Source organism: Puntigrus tetrazona, chromosome 9, assembly GCF_018831695.1.
Source record: "Puntigrus tetrazona isolate hp1 chromosome 9, ASM1883169v1, whole genome shotgun sequence".
NCBI lineage: Eukaryota > Metazoa > Chordata > Actinopteri > Cypriniformes > Cyprinidae > Puntigrus > Puntigrus tetrazona.
In genome coordinates, this window is record NC_056707.1 from 13,559,238 (window position 1) to 13,573,293 (window position 14,056).

Consider the following 14,056-nt stretch of genomic DNA (forward strand, 5'->3'; position numbering starts at 1 on the left):
ATTCTGTTGCAAGGGCAATGAAATGTGTTGCTGTAGTAAAACTAATGTCCCACAAGAAGTGTCCTCAATAAGACCTCTAATGGCTCCAGGGCATGATTACATTAAAACCTACTATTAAATATCACATGTGCCATTCTGAACTAAAGACAACTGCATGTTTTTAATCAATGAGTCGAAATCTGAATGAGTTTAATTAGCATGTCGACAAACTCTTCTTGAACCTTCTCTTCTGTGTCTGCTAAAGATGCTCAGTTTCCTTCACTGCGGTTTTCATTACAGCTCCCCAAATGATGTGAATTACTTTGCATTGCAAGCAAAGGCCTTGAGGCAGGAAGAAAGAGATATGAAAGGGTAAGTGAATATCAATAATTACACATGGGATTTCTCGGTCAGCTCCCTACCGGTGTTGCATTCCACAAAGACATTTCCATTTAAAAACATTCTGCCGTATTTTATGTTTGCCGTCCAATGTTACAAGCGAGAGTCAAAGGCTTAAAAGGGCACTTAAATAAATTGATAGCTATGGACATCATGAAATTATAGTTATCAGTTGTTGTAAGTTCACAGGGACTGATCTATACATTCTGTATACGAATGATACGAAGTGTTTCAATCACAGAAAGCATCACAGACAAATGGTGCACACTCCAGATAACCCCTCCTTTAAAATTTAGATGACATATGTTCAGCTATTAGCCTCCTGCTAAGCGCTAACCACTTTTGACCTTCATACATATGGGAAGTCACTGCAGTGTCTGTATATCTTCGTCATATTTTTATGTTCAAGCTCTCTTGACCTTTGCAGAGATGAGACAACAAAACCGCTTTCGTGAAGGCTGCCGCGAAACATTAATAATTAGAAAATGAAAAGATCTCATTCAAGCAGACTCTTCAAATCTAGATTTGCACGAAATCCTCGGATGAAAGTAATGAACGTTCATCCATTTATGGAAATTTGGGTTTTGAGTAATTTTGCCAGATGACGCTGACATTTACAAGGAGAATGTATTAGGCATTTATTAGAAATATAACTATTATACAGTAAGCAATAAAGGCGCATTTAGTTATAATTTGGTGAAAATTAAAAAAGTTTTACACATTAAGAAACAAATCTAAATCATGTACAGTTACATGAGAAAGACTATAAGAGGGATTTTCACGGTGCAGTTCACAGAGATGCTTTTCGAAGAGTTCTGACCCTGTATAGAAAGGACCAGACATGTAGTAAGGACATTGTTAAAATTGTCCATGTGACATCAGTGGTCGTACAATAATTTTACGAAGTTATAAAAATACTTTTTGTGTGCAAAGAAAACTGATTACTTTATTTCACCATTCTTCTCTTCTGAGTAACATGCCATGATGCATGCGTATGCTTTCTTTGACTAATAAACAGATGTGTAGCAAGTTCTATGTTTTACATCAGTAGCAGTAGTTGAATTTTTGGTCACTGTCGTAGTACTATAAAAAGATCCTGTATGTTTTAGTGTAAAACAGCAAATTTGTTAAGGGACAGCTTTTTCAATGTGATATAATAGTGTGGATAAGAACTGCCTGTTTAGCACCAGCCACCGTTTTGGGGATGTAGTTTTTTCGAGAGAGGCAAATGCACAGTTCAATGCGGAAACTAAAAGATAAATATGGCTCTTAAATTCTAAATAAAATTCAGATAAAATCAAATTTAAATAAATTCAAATGCATGGTCGCTAATGCTTTGTCTCTACAGATGATCTACAGATCGATTGGTATGTGTTGAGTTATTTATGCATTTTTAACCTAAATCACTGCAGCATCCATCTATGAGGAATGTACGCTATCAAACAACTATTAGCCAATCATGTAGCACTGGGTATTTACTACCCGCCACATCTATGTAAACAGAGAGTCCTGATGAGGAGGGTTAAAAAGAGGACAGATAATAGATAATAGCCTATTACTTTTCATTTATGATGTTTTTGATGTATAAATCTTGATAACATTATATGTGGACTTCAGAAAACAGTACAAAATAAAAAGGAAGTTCATGACCCCTTTAACAATGTCCTTTTTGTTTTATGTTTCTGGGTCTTTAAACATGGTAGTTGTATTGCTGTCTATGCAGGGTCAGAAAGCTCTCAGATTTAATCAAAATGATCTTAATTATTTTTTAATTGTAGGCCTACTTCTTTATCCCAAGGGTCTGTAGATACAGCAGCGTTTGTGTTGTTTGATAATGCAAAGAACAAAAAAAATCAATCAATAGAACACAATCTCATGCTTTACCAGAGAAGACAATGAGAGGACACTCTGTAATTCAAATCAGGCTCTTTCAGTTAGTAGTTTTGCTTATATTTACATGTTAGCAACACTGTAATGGTTTATTCAGTGTGTGCATGTGTGTTTATGTTAAACCCAGAGAAAAACACATTAGCTTCCAAATTTCCAGTGAACATTTAAATATGTAAATTTGCACACTCTGTAATTCAAATCAGGCACATTCAGATAGTAGTTTTCAGTTACTTTTCAGTTAGTAGTTTTGCTTAGATTTACATGATAGCTGGTAATACAGTGTCAGAACCTGTACGACCAAAGAGGTCAGTGGTTACAAGTCAGAAGACTGACAGAGACAAAAATGGGTGTAAAAATTGAAAAGATTCGATGAAAGAAAATTCTTAGTAGTAATGACCAAGTGTAATTTTTTTGCTGGACATGTAAGGGAATTAATTAATGTGCTAAGATCGCTCCCAAAAACTCGCTAGTATCAGTGTCTTTTACATAAGACTCAGAGACCTCACGCTGATCTGTAATTGAATGCAAATTATTGACCTAATCTGAATCTTTTGATGAAAAGAAATAAATCAAAAGTGCACAAACTTACGAGACCTTTCATAGAAAGCCTGTGGCGGCGCCTGCTCTCCCTGTGTGCTCGTTGAGCTGCGTTTAGGATTACTGTGCCTCCAGCGTGGAGTGGCAGATTACGAGTACAGCGATCTGAGCGTGTCAGCACTCACAGGCCGCTGATCCGGGATAAGGCAGGGGAGCCGATCTGCTTGGACTCGGACTCTCCCCATTGTTCCACGTCTCCACGCCAGTGCACAGCAAGAAACTCTAATCTGCTGTAGAGCAAGCGAGGACACAGTGAAAACCGGCCGCCAAGCGATTACAATAATCACTGCATTCCAGCCATCTGCGAGTCGAGAGCTGTGTTCATTTAGGGAATCCATTCGGTTTCAAACGGTGTCCACGACAAGCTGGAGGGAGCTGAACAATGTTTCCAGCTCAATGAAGAAACAAGGGCTGAGTGCAGATGGGGTAAAAAATATCATTCCATATTGCTGCAAAAACCCCTCTGCGTGACCTGACTTGACTGCACTCATATCATGTATGTGAACAGATGCCTGTAATACTGATTTAACAGCCAAATGAAGAGGATCAAGCTGTTTTCATACATCTGAGTGTCTTATTCTCTTGGCGTGTCTATTACATATCAGCCGTAATACATCAGAGCTCCTCAGGGATTACGCTGATCACACTGTCACACGCTCTACCAGCACCATTCAAGCCCTTTATGATTTAACCCATTCATTCTTCCTGATGATCTCTGTTCCTTTCTATCTACATCCTAATTAAAAAGTCTCATTAGGTTTGAGATATGTACTTCATATTACACCGCTGCACTTTGTTTGAGCGTGCATTCAAGTAAGGTAATTTTACACGCTTCAAAACAAAACAATGCCCTAATTTACGTAACCAAACCCAAACGATAGTACAGTGAGTCAGTTTGTGTATCCGTTTCCTTAAATCGTACGAATGCACTGGTTCAATAGAATGACTCAGACTTTCTAACTAGAGACAGACATAAAAGATCACCGTTGAGGTGAGTGCTACATCCTAGATTGTTATTAGAAAAATATGGTTTCTTTTTGCTTTTGACTTCTGAATGCATACCGACATGCATACATTAAATAAAGTACCAGAACGGAAGCAAATCTGTATGCTAATCACGGTTTGCTAAACTAATTTTTCCATATTACACCAATTTTGCTTAACACGTGAACACCTTTAACAACATTTTAATGGTTTATTCAGTGTGTGCATGTCTTGAATGCTTGTGTGTTTATGTTAAACCCAGAGAAAAAAAAAACCCACATTGACTTCCAAATTTCACGTGAACATTGTACATGTAAATTTGCACACTCTGTAATTCAAATCAGGCTCTTTTAGTTAGTAGTTTTGCTTAGATTTACATGTTAGCTGGTAATTCTGTGTCTCTTCTGAACTTTGCTCTCATTTCTCATCATTTCTCTTCTCACTGAATAACCATTTTCATTTAGCTCAAGTGGCTTTTGTTTTTGTTCTGCAAGCTGTGTTGTCGTGTTAGCAAAAGATTAATTGTCAAAGACAGGTCCTCGATGATAATATGTATTTGGTATCAATGTAATTGTATTATCCTGCTCTCAATGATAAGCATAAATAGCTTTCTCACTCCTACACTTGCTGGGAAATGAAAGCTCTCAATATCTGATTCTATCAGCATCGGTCTAGAGCGAGCCATCCATCTTTAACATCATTGACTCCCACTGTCACAGACTGCAGCCCAAACAGATGCTGGCTGCATTAATTATATTTCACAATTGTCAGCAGATTAACGAGGACACTTGTGGTTGCCAGCATGTCATAAAGTGTCTGACTGCATCTAAATGTCTTTTGACCTTCGTAAGCAGTCAGTGTTGTCAAGAGGTCAACGCACAATGCTAAGGCTGAAAATGCATATTTTTGAGGCAATAAAATGATGTAAGACAGTGTTCGCTTCCCAATAATACAGAATGCTTGTTTAGTTCTAGGGTAGCACTGAGACTTACGCTGCTGGCAGGTGAGCTGATTAGAGAAAGCTATACTGACAGACTATCTGAGCTCAGTGTTTTTTTCTACAGTCTCAGCAGGTTGAAATGTAGGTTGAACAATGCAAAGCTATCAGCTACAGTGCTATCTCTCGGCCACTGCTATCACAGAGATTATATGAGCCAAATCTTCCTATACTATCAAACGGCAGATAAAAAGAAAAGCGCATTGGAATAGCAGACTGACTCTGCTGAAACATACAGAACAGATTAGCTAATATTGAGACAAGGTTTGGGGTCAGTAAGATTTATTTATTTTTAGGAAAATAAGAAAATTTGGAAATTTTTCTTTTTCTTTAGCAAGTATGGATTAAACTGAACAAAAGTGACAGTTAGATTAATCAAAAAAACCTGGAAAAATAAGAAGAAATGTACACCAAATCTACATATTAGAATGATTTCTGAATGATTATGTGACGTTGAAGACTGGAGTTATGACTGCTGAAAATTGAGCTTTTCATCACAGAAAGAAATGTTTTCATACATGTGAAAATAGAAAACAGTTATTTGATATTTGATAAGCATAACAGACTTCCTGCAAAGACATTTAAAAAATATTTTGTGCAGTAGTGTACATTTACAAGTGTAGTTGAAATGAGCGGTCAAATATAACTGAGAAATATAAACCATCATATAGTCACATGAATAAATAATGAACATTGGAAAAAACACCAAGTAGAATTATATAAAATGCAGGAGGTAAAAAAGATCATTCAAAATGAATGTAGTAATAGCTTGGAAATTTTGTGCACAAAATGCAGGGAAAAGCATATTTGCGTTTTGAGAAACATATTTGTGTGTGTTTGTGCATTATATGAGTAAAAGAGCACCACTGCAGGAATATCTTTATAAAGATCAATTTTGTATGCACATATATTATTAGCAGACTTTCCAAAGTGACCAGGGAAGGTCTCCACTGCTGGAGTCAGCAAATAGCTTCAGTGCCTCCAACCAGGTGGATTATACAGTGACAGTGGCTTGGGAAATGTGACCAAAAGCTCATCTCATTGCTCAGCTAGATTTATTTCATTTATTTATACATTTTTATTGGATGAAACCAGTCTTCTCTCGTTCTAGAAGTGAAAAGGCCTTATGTTTTGGCCACTTTCATGCTGGTTTTGGCATTGCTGCACAGTTTGAGATGGTCTACCTGCAACAATAGCCAGCCTAACCAGCCAGTGCCAGTAATAGACAGCGCTTTATTCCAGTAACAGCTTGTGCAAGCTTGTGCCAGAAAGAGAACAGCGTCGCCCATCTAAAACAGGCCCAAACTGCTCTAAGTTGTTTTTCTTTTCAGCAGTAGTGTGGAGACTGTCATTAGCGGTGTGTGTGTGTGGTCACTCTTTGAAAACGTGAGTAATGTCCTAAAGCATAGCTCTGCACGCACACAGGATTTGCTGGCCCAGCACTTAGCATGAGAATACTGTTCCAAAGACAAACCATATGAGAACTTGACCTTCTCATGCAGATTGGGAAGGAATTCTTTCAGTGACAGATATGCATCGTGAAGCCTAATAGGAACATCACTCATTGCCTTGATACGTTATTCTCTCCAATGATTTTAAGTAGAAAGTGTACCCAGGCCTATGAAACATTAACCCTTCTTTCAAAGTCAATGATAACTGCTATCCATTACGCTCTTCAGGTTTTTCTTTTAATCATCTTTTTTAATATACAGTTAACAGAAAAAAAATCATATCGGCAAGACACTGGCACAGCACAGGCCAAAGAGCTCAATGCGTTGCGTATTATGTGAGAAACCCTAGTAGCCAGTCATACAGCCATCTCCACTTAAATAAAAGAGGTTCATGCTAATTCTGTGCATATTTGCCAGAAAACTATAGGGACCCTATTGCCAAGACAACTGCTAAATTGATCGAGAGAAGGTCACCCACCAGGAAACCTAGCCAAGTTAATTTTTAGCATCACCCAAGCTGTTGATGAGACTCAAGCAAAGGATGTAAAACAGCATGTTACACCCCGAGTGCACCGCTGCTCATAATTAAAGGCAGCCAGAACGACCCAGAATTTTACACATGAGAGGAGTTTTACATACATGGATAGTTTGAAAGCTCCCCAAACACCCATTTACAATACGATATATTACAAAAAGATCATATAAAAGCTTTTTACATTTTTTGTGCAATTTTTCTTCTGTAATTGGATATAAAGTGAACTTCAAAAGACAATATATGAATAATTATTTTCTATGGAATATGCCCAGGGGCATCATGCCCTTTTTTTTTTTTTGAGGGTCCTTCAGTGACAGATCTGACACTTCTGACTGAGACTGTCAGTCATTATAGTCTAGAACTGTAATTTTAATGTGCGCATGGGGGCTGGATTCAAATTCTGATATAATACACATTAATATAATGAACTGAACTTGACTGCTAGTGATCGTCCTGCAGTTTCATCTGTACATACAGTAGATGTAAAATGACTTAATTTGTTTCATTAGAAAATGTAGAAAATTTCAACCAAGAAAAAATAGAGCTAATTTAACTTTTGCTAACACTTTAATATCATCTCTCTGTTACATGTAACATACTTACTATTATATACATACTTAAATTATGCAGAACTACATGTAAGTAACCCTAAAACAAACCCTAACCCTAACCCTAACCATATAGTGAGTACATTTAGGTCATTTATATTACTTAGTACTTAAGTGTATAATTACACTGTAACAATGACAAATAAAATAATGTATAACCTAGCCTTTTTCTATAATAGTTACTGCAACATTTTGTAATCCAATTATATACTGAATTAAAAACATACACTACCATTTTTATTGCTGCTATTCCAGATATATAAAATGTCTGATTAGTTCAGTCTTTGACTTAATATTCAGTATCTTATAGAAACAAATGTATTTAAACCCTTAGCATTACATGTGCATTTGGAAACAGATTTGGTAAATCAGTGTTCTCTGTAAGTTTTTAATGTGCCTCACCTGCAAAACAGATTCCCAAGTGTGAGAGAAACATTTAAATTGATATACACATCTCAAAAAATGGCAGTAAAAATATTCAGTTATCTTGTCAGATTCTGTTTTGGATAGATTCCCCCAACTACCCACACATAGAATCTTTGCATGAATCACAGCCAAATAACATATTTTAGCTTCTTTTAACTGCAAAATTCACCAAAAGGCAACATTTTTGGGTCACTGTTAATTCTGCACCTACAATAATTATGGAACTTAATTATCAAACGTAAAAATCTTTTTGTTTTTTGGAAGTTGAATTTGAAATACATTTGGATCGGAAATCTGTGGGGGCGCGTCAGTTTAAATAGGCCTGATGTCTCTGAATATGCCTGCCCTTACTGTGATAATCTCTGGATAATTCATTACTAAATGAAATGTCTTCGATTGGACTTTCTCGGCTTGTCAGATGGCCCAAATTTTTTCTTGTAGACGAACATAATGTCCAGCATTGCTAAGCAAATTAAAACATGGTATTTGTGTAACTTGAATAGATTTTGATGAATGCCTCTTGTCATTTTCCCCAGTTTCTCTGCCGCGATACTGTGTTTTGTGTTGGCTACTCTGCCAGCTATCATTTTTCAGCATTATTGGTCAGCATTTCCTCCTAATAGCTTTTGAACAGCTGTTATTCTGTGGCCTCTGCATGCAAGGAGCTGTACGGGAGATTGGCATCACTCGGTCCCTAATTAGGCAGCCTGCACTTCACCAAAACAAACATTGCTCTACAAAGAGATCCGACTCAATAATGCCAACAAATTGCTTTCTGTCTCCCAGAAAAAAAGATTTCTGCTTCTCGCCTCTACCTGTGCCAGAAACAAAATCAGATGTCTCAGGTAAGTGTGCTGTGTTTGCATTCTAAAAGGCAAAATATGATTAGAAATTATAACTTCGTTATTATGCAGAACATGATGAAATGGATGTAGAAAAGATGGATTTTTGAAATGGAGCTGATGGATTTGGCATGTGAGATTAAATGAGTATACTGACATGCTTCTGAAGATGCTCTGAAGAGAAATGAATGGAACGAGGAGGCTTGCAACACAGAAAGATCAAGTAGCTCAAGGATACGTGGTAGATTTCAATACGGTCGTCTTTTATGAAGCATGAACCTTTTTTTGATGGCAAGATCAGCCTTTTTCTCCAGTAAACATGGAGCATGAAAACCTAGGAATGAAAGTAATAGCTAGAAGGCAACATCAAGCATCATAGCGCAGGAAGAAAAGAAAAGATACAGAGCAGCATGTAGAAGAGACATGACTGACCAAAGATCGTGACTGTAAAAATCTGTAATTTAAATGGCGCCAATGGCACACAATGCGAGCCTGACCAATTCTCAAGAAGTGGTTGTTGAACATATGAATCATATTTAGTTGAATGTTATTCAGACAGTGTTTGTCAATGGCTGAGTGACTTCATTCCACTGCTGATATTCATTCCTATTTTCTAGTCTGAAATAGTGTATCTTGACACCAGTCCCAGGGCTAGATCATCATTAACCTGTTATGTTGGACAGAGTGAGGAAATGCCTGAGGTTATTGTCCTGTGAGCTTCTGGTTAATATCACATCAGGGGAAGTGTGTCTGCTGTTACAGGACAATGACAGTTGGGCCGCTTCCATCCCATCAGCCCAGATGGCGGGGCACATGCTTTGCCCCCCAGCTGGCTCATGGAAATGTCACAAGGTTGGCCAGAATTTGGTTCCTGATGGGAAAAGAAATGCAGGAAAGTATGTTTTACTTTTGCTGATGCTTTGCTTTCAATCTGTTTTTCAGTGAGAGCCTTCAAAGGACATGATAACGTTGCTATATCACAGTTTAAGAACTTCAGAGTAACATTCACAGGGTTGAATTCCAGAATGGAGTGACGTTTTAACAAGGAGAGGTTAAATAATTTGGAATGGGACACGGGATGCTCCTCTTTTCAAAAAGTTCCAAAGTTTCAAAGGATGTTTTGGTAATCTTAACTCCAAGGAGAATGTTCTTTGATGTGGTGTTAGGATAAAACTCACTCTCTATTTTTTTCACCCTCATCAGGTTCATGAAGTGAGTCTTTTGAAAATCATCCCACTGGGCATTTGGTGCAGTGAAGGAGATCAAGAGTGAGCAGCACTGAAGTGGCATATGCTAAATACTTCAGATATTGCATAAGCGTAGTGTTTAAAACAACAGCATCTTTCTCTCCAAACACCCACGTGGAGTTACAACACATTTATATCACACTTCAAAACAATCAGTAAAATTGAATATAATAATATACAATTAATTACATACACTGCTGTTCAACTTTTTTAAATTTATTTATTTTTTATTCTGCAAGGATGTATTAAATGTATCAAAAGTGACAATAAAAGGCATTTAACATTCCAAAAGGTTTCTACTTAAATGCTGGTTTCCACACACACACACACAGAAGCAACACAACTGTTTCTAACACAAGTAATGTTTCTTAAGCACCAAATCTGCATATTCTAATGATTTCTAAAGGATCATGGGATACTGGAATAATGAAATAAATATGAACATTAAATATGAAACATGAAAGGTAGTATATAAAATATTTAGCAAGACATCAAAAATGTGTACTGTTGGTGTGCATAACTTGAGCTAATTTGGACAAAAGTGTCTGTCAAATATATAAATATAACTGTATCACATGTATTGCGATGGACTAAAAAACATGGGAGCACCAGTTTAAGCTTCAAGAAAGAACAACATTAAAACTGGTATGTGTTTGGAAAAAACAACCCTATTTTTGGGCTTGGAGGTTTAAAATATTCAGGGGAAAGCTTCAGGATTAACATTCAGATGGAGCCACTGTTGTATTACATTTCAGTTTTATTCTTCCTGTGCTGAAGATATACTGAGGCACTATAATCCAAAAAAATAAATCTAATGAAATACTATCTAATTTTACTCTGACAAGTACATGTCCACATGTCTAATCTGCGTATGAATCACATTTTAATTGGAGAGGAATATTGAATGTACACGAAGAAAGGTTGATTGTGTGCATTATCATGGCTGATACCATCCAAGAACATTTACTGGAGTGGAGACTGCATGAAGATTTGAGATACATAATTAATACTGAGAGCTCACTAGAGACAAATAATGGATGAAAGAATAGAGAGCGTAAGATGTAAAGCAATGCAAACCACCATTTAATGTGCATTCCTCATAAATTATTTTCAAATAAATGAATCTAGACCAGCAACAGTGTCTTCCTGCCAATAGCTCGTGTAAAGCCTCTGTGCAAAAGCCTCATTCATTTAGGACTGATCATTTTCCAGATTCTATCATCAAAAGATATCAGATGAAAGCAAACGAGTAATGAAAGCCTACAGTCGTGTTCTCCTTGCTTGTTTGTGCTCATCTCGAACTGACAATTCACACAATTTTCAAAGCATCACTCTAAAAGTGTTTCCATCATAATAAAGCAGCTATTTCAAACTTTACATTTAAGTAAGATTTTGCACTACTTGATTAAATCTAAGCAGAAATAAATATAAAATAACATTTAACTTTAAACTTCTTTTTTCTTTCCTGGCATGAATTTAAATCTACTTGAACATATTGTTTAACCTTCCCTGAAGACATATTACACATACTAATGCAGTAAACATTTGAGGAAAAAAAACAAATAAATAATTTTGTCTCTCATGAGCCATACTTTAAAAAGAACAAGAGAGAAGGCTCTGATCTAACTCCCGAGAAACTATCTGTTATGTATTAATGTGCATTTACACTGAGGGAAGAAAAGGCAGAGGAACAGCATGATGGATTATTACACAGAGAACAAAAGTAGAGCCATATGTGTGCTAGTAACTGCAACCGAATTGTAATATCTGCAAGAGCAATTCATTCTTGTACTAAAAAAGCCACACGGATTGAAAAGATTCACTATCCAAAAATGTTCCTCATATAATCATAACAAATGAGAGAATAAGACAGCGTACGTTTTACAAAAACTCTTATATAACTGGCTGAATGACCAATATGCTGACCGTGAGCCGCCTAAGAGGTCAACGCTTCACCGGATACAGCTCATCTCCGATCAGTGATAGATAATAGATACACGATCTACAATAATCTACTCTATGGTTTAGGCGTAGGAGAACCAGTAAGGCCGTTGTTATTGTCTAAGTTCAGACAATAATTGCAGGCAGAGCACACGTGTGTCAATGTCAGCATTTCAGGACCATTGAAAATGTGTCTTCATAAAACTGTAAACGGACTATCCACAGAATCTGCTGACTATCCACTAACCCGAAGTACAAAAAATTTGTCAGAGCTAGTTTGTCAGCATCAGAAATTCAGCAAAATCTGTTTCATTCTGGTCCGTGTATCTCCCTCTGCAGATGCGAGGCAGATTTAGGCTGAATAAAGCCTTGATTAATCAATATTTTCATGCTCTGACGCCCACACAGCATAAATCAGCATGGAGATGAAGTCAAGTTAACAATATGGACAACACTGTCAATGCTCTTCACCGCCTCTAGCCTTTCAAGGTGATTTATATTATGCACTATAGTCTTAATGGCATTCTCTCTATTTTCCCTTTTATCACTTTCCAAGGTGTTTCGGTGCAAATTATTCATTTTTCGTGTACATTAAAGCCGAGGCAAGTTGGTTGTGCATTAATATTTGAAAGAAAGTATGAATTGGTCATGTCTCATCTACTGTAACTTTAGTGCCAAACTATTATAATGGTAAAAAAAAAATGTGGAAAGATTCCCTCCCCCTCAATGCCCACAGGAAATCTGGTCAGCTCCACAGGAGAGCTCCCTTAAAAAGCCTCCCGCGTTTGACCTCATAAGAAAGTTGAAATAAATGACTCTATCATGCTAATGCCCGACAAGGCTCTGCTCTCCCCCACTGAGAGGGGAGTTGTATTTAGAATGTTAAATCAGTCCTCCTGTACAACAACAGCACTCTGACATGCGTTCAAACTGAATAAATATCGGTGTCCTGTTTGGGTCAATGCACACGTTTTGCACTTCAAACTTGAAGTTAAACTTCAAAGACAGAAATCTGGAAAGAGCTTTTACCTTCAGGCAATTATAGATGGATTGATTGACAACGCAGTGTGATTCATTCTAGATTCAGTCAACATGCACACTTTAACTCTCTGTATTAAACAAAAATTCGAACTTTTTTTTATTTGTAATAAAAACGTCCTAACTCAGTCTTCTTTATGTTGATGTGTGCCAGACGTCTTTAGTCCGTGTCCCTTTAAACTCTATTTCTTCTACCTGCAACCAATCAAGAACCGATAAATAGAACCAAGTCACCAATTTTTCTCATCCATATGTACATTAAAAATAAATAGACTCTTTGATACAAGAAGAACTTAAAAATCTTAAAAATACAACTATGATTCCCAAAAACATCCACGGACCCTTTCCGTGGCACAAATTGTTCTTAAAAGCTTAAAAGTTCTTAAATTGCCCTTGAATGGAAATCTTTTGGGTATTTAAAATGAAAACTTTATTTTGAATATTTTATGTAAGCTTTCAATTGTGCAAAAGTTTTTGTAAGAGAAAAGGGTAATAAGACTGAAAATTACTTGTTATGGACACTTTCTAGGAACCAAGAAATTAGTCAAAGATTCTTCATTGTCCCATTATTTTTAAAAGAATCAAACCAATACATGGTAACCAATGTCTGCTTTCACTGTTATGTGACTATTTCTTCTCACTAACTGCTCATGTGGTGTGAAATTGAGCGAATTAAGTTCTAGACATGCCGAGATATCTCAAACACACATGCAAGTCTCTCAAATATTCAGAGACATGTGTAAATCAACAGTTCTTTGATCAATCGTTCTACATCTCTCTTTTTATTTATTTTTAGAGTAAAATGTTTTAATACAATTATGTCCACAGAGAAGATGTCAGAAAACACTAAGCCCCTGGGTCCTGACTTACTGTTTGCCCTAGCCAGTGGAAACAAGGCTTTCATCTTGTGTCATGTTGGGACCCTCCACTGTCCCAGTGGTCACAGTAAAAGGGATGTAGTTGTTCTTCCAGGGACACCAGATCTGAAAGGACATCCCCTTGTTATCCCTCTTTGAGAGCAGAGCCAGAGGCTCCTGAGAGAGACAGCAGCAACCATTATCTCTGTTACCTGACACAGATGACAAGGGCATGATGGATCTCCAGCTTTATTCTGGTACCCCT

At 36.9% G+C, this 14,056-nt stretch overlaps 1 protein-coding gene across 1 annotated transcript in view; it reads right to left on the reverse strand.

The window, feature by feature from the left end:
* cntnap5a (contactin associated protein family member 5a) overlaps window positions 1-14,056 on the reverse strand; it is a 59,267-nt gene that overhangs the window by 43,550 nt on the left and 1,661 nt on the right. The gene's annotated exons all lie outside the window — the stretch shown is intronic.